The sequence below is a fragment of the Rutidosis leptorrhynchoides genome, chromosome 1 (assembly GCF_046630445.1).
Source record: "Rutidosis leptorrhynchoides isolate AG116_Rl617_1_P2 chromosome 1, CSIRO_AGI_Rlap_v1, whole genome shotgun sequence".
Classification (NCBI taxonomy): domain Eukaryota; kingdom Viridiplantae; phylum Streptophyta; class Magnoliopsida; order Asterales; family Asteraceae; genus Rutidosis; species Rutidosis leptorrhynchoides.
Genome location: NC_092333.1, coordinates 467,318,198 through 467,321,401, shown reverse-complemented (window position 1 = coordinate 467,321,401; position 3,204 = coordinate 467,318,198). Strand labels below are relative to the sequence as shown.

At 34.6% G+C, this 3,204-nt stretch overlaps 1 non-coding gene across 1 annotated transcript; it reads right to left on the bottom strand.

Annotated features, from left to right (window-relative positions):
- Positions 1–287: 287 nt before the first annotated feature.
- LOC139887369 (small nucleolar RNA R71) lies at positions 288–394 on the bottom strand. Its single transcript, XR_011773204.1, has one exon. It is a non-coding gene; the product is annotated as a small nucleolar RNA R71 (small nucleolar RNA).
- Between the last annotated feature and the right edge of the window lie 2,810 nt (positions 395–3,204).

Below are 3,204 nucleotides of genomic sequence, written 5' to 3'. Positions count from 1 at the left end.
ATTATGAAATCAAAGGACAAATCCTACACATGGTAACTAATCAATGCCAATTTAGTGGTACGCCGAAGGAAGATCCAAACGAACATCTTCGTACCTTTAATAGGATCTGTACTCTATTTAAAATCAGAGAAGTTGAGGATGAACAGATCTATCTCATGTTATTTCCCTGAACTTTAAAGGGAGAAGCCAAAGATTGGTTAGAATCGTTACCTGAAGGGGCGATTGATACATGGGATGTTTTAGTTGAGAAATTTCTTAAAAGATTCTTTCCGGCATCTAAAGCCATGAGACTTCAAGGAGAAATTGTTACGTTCACACAGAAGCCAAATGAAACTTTATATGAAACGTGGACAAGATTTGGAAAGTTGTTGAGAGGATGTCCTCAACATGGTTTAGACACTTATCAAATAGTACAAATATTCTACCAAGGATGCGACATTACTACACGAAAAGACATCGACATAGCAGCTGGTGGTTCCATTATGAAGAAAACCACAACTGAATCTTGATAACACAGCCTCTCACTCACATGAGTGGCATCAAGAAAAAGACATCGTTAGATCATCTAAAGCGGCTAGAGCCGATTCTAGCCAGGACTTTGATTCTATTTCCGCAAAGTTAGATGCTTTCGAGAGACGAATGGAAAAGATGACTAAAGATATTCACGCAATACGCATTAGTTATGAACAGTGTGGAGGACCACATTTGACAAAAGATTGTCTCAGTATTGAACAAACAATGGAACAAAGAGAGAATGTTTCATACATGAACCAAAGGCCTGGAAATAATTATCAAAATAATTATCAACCGCCAAGACCACACTATAATCAAAATCAGAATTATAACCGAAATGTTCGATACAACAACCAACAAGGTCCTAGCAATCAACAAGTATCTAATATTACTTACAACCAGCAAAGACCTATTTTTTCAAATAAACCACCACAAACCGATGATAAAAAGACAAATTTAGAAGATATGATGTCGAAGCTAGTTGAATCTCAAACTCAGTTTTTCACATCTCAGAAACAAACCAATGAACAAAATGCTCAAGCATTTAGAAATCAACAAGTTTCAATCCAAAATCTGGAACAAGAAGTAAGTAACCTAGCAAGGTTGATATGTGAAAGAAAACCAGGGAGTCTACCTAGTGATACAAATGCTAACCCCAGAAGTGAAACAGCTAAAGCCATTACCACAAGAAGTGGTATTACACTTAAACCACCTGAAATACCTGTAATTTCTGATGACTCTATTCCTACTACACAAACACCACAATCTGAGCAAGATAAGGAAACAGAACCAGTGGTTGAAAAGGTTAATGAAGATAACACAGTTAAGGCTAAACCTTATGTTAAACCATACCAACCACCACTTCCTTACCCGAGTAAAATAAGAAAATAAAGACTTGAAGCCGAGCAATCCAAATTTTTGGATATGATTAAACAAATAAATGTCAATCTTCCTTTCATTGATGTGATTTTAGGAATGCCTAGATATGCTAAATTTCTGAAAGATCTAATCACAAATAGAAAGAAAATGGAAGAACTTTCGGCTGTCACAATGAATGCAAATTGTTCTGCAGTGCTGTTAAATAAGATACCAGAAAAACTCTCAGATCCAGGAAGTTTCACAATTCCATGTTTTCTGGGTAGTCTTAGTTCAATAGAAGCATTGGCAGACTTAGGTGCTAGTATAAATTTAATGCCGTATTCACTATACGCTAAACTAGACCTTGGAGAATTGAAACCAAAAAGAATAAGCATACAACTAGCCGATCGATCAGTAAAATATCCTAGAGGGATAATGGAAAATATGCTAGTTAAAGTTGGTACTTTAGTATTTCCAGTAGATTTTGTTATTCTGGACATGGAAGAAGATTCTCGAATTCCTCTCATATTAGGAAGACCATTCTTAAACACGGCTAAAGCAATAATAGACGTGTTTGGTAAGAAACTGACCATAAGTATAGAGGACGAGAGTGTTACCTTTTCTGTTGATAGAGCCATGCAACAATCGCAATCAGCAGACGATACATGTTATTATATTCAAACTATAGATTCACATGCATAATTGTTACAAGAATTTCCAGAATTACAAGGAACAGAAGAATGTTCTTTAGGAGAAGGAACTGAACCAATTAATGAAGCTGAAATGTTATCTACACTTATGGCTATTGATTACGAACCAACAACAGAAGAACTTCAAATGTTAAAAGAGGAATACAGATATCGATATAAATCATCGATAAAAGAACCACCGATATTAGAGTTAAAGCCACTTCCAAACCATTTGGAATACGCTTATTTACATGGTGAATCTAAATTACCTGTAATAATATCGTCTTCTCTTACGGAAAATGAAAAATCTCGACTCATTTCTGTGCTAAAAGCTCATAAACCAGCTATTGCATGGAAGATTCATAACATTAAAGGCATAAGTCCTTCGTATTGCACACATAAAATTCTTATGGAAGAAGGTCATAAAACATATGTTCAACGCCAACGAAGACTAAATCCTAATATGCAAGATGTTGTTAAGAAAGAAATTATTAAACTGCTCGATGCAGGTTTAATTTATCCAATTTCTGATAGTCCATGGGTAAGCCCAGTTCAATGTGTACCTAAGAAGAGAGGCATGAATGTCATCACAAATGAAAAATATGAGCTTATTCCTACTAGGTTTGTAACGGGATGGCGTATTTGTATTGATTATAGAAAACTAAATGACGCCACCAGAAAAGATCATTTTCCCTTACCTTTCATTGATCAAATGTTAGAAAGGTTAGCTGGTATGATGACCCGGAAATTTCCAACCAAATTTAAACTTAATCTTTATATAATTTTGACACGATAAGCAAAATCTGTAATGTTGAGTCTTAAATATTTTGAAGTATTTTCCTTTATGCAATTACCCTTGACTACTCCCGACTATTCACGAACAACTTTGTATAAATAAAAATGTATGTATATATATATATTGATAAGGCTAAAAAGGAACATATATTTCATAGCATTATCCCCCAAGAAAGACAAGATTTTAGTTGCAATTGTTCCATTTTCAAGTAATATTCGTTTATATTAAATAAGTGCGAAGACAAAAGGCGAAAACGACGAATTGAAGACACAAAGGTCCAAAAAGCTCAAAAGTACAACATACAATTAAAAAGGTTCAAATTATTGATGAGGAACGTCTAAAAATGAC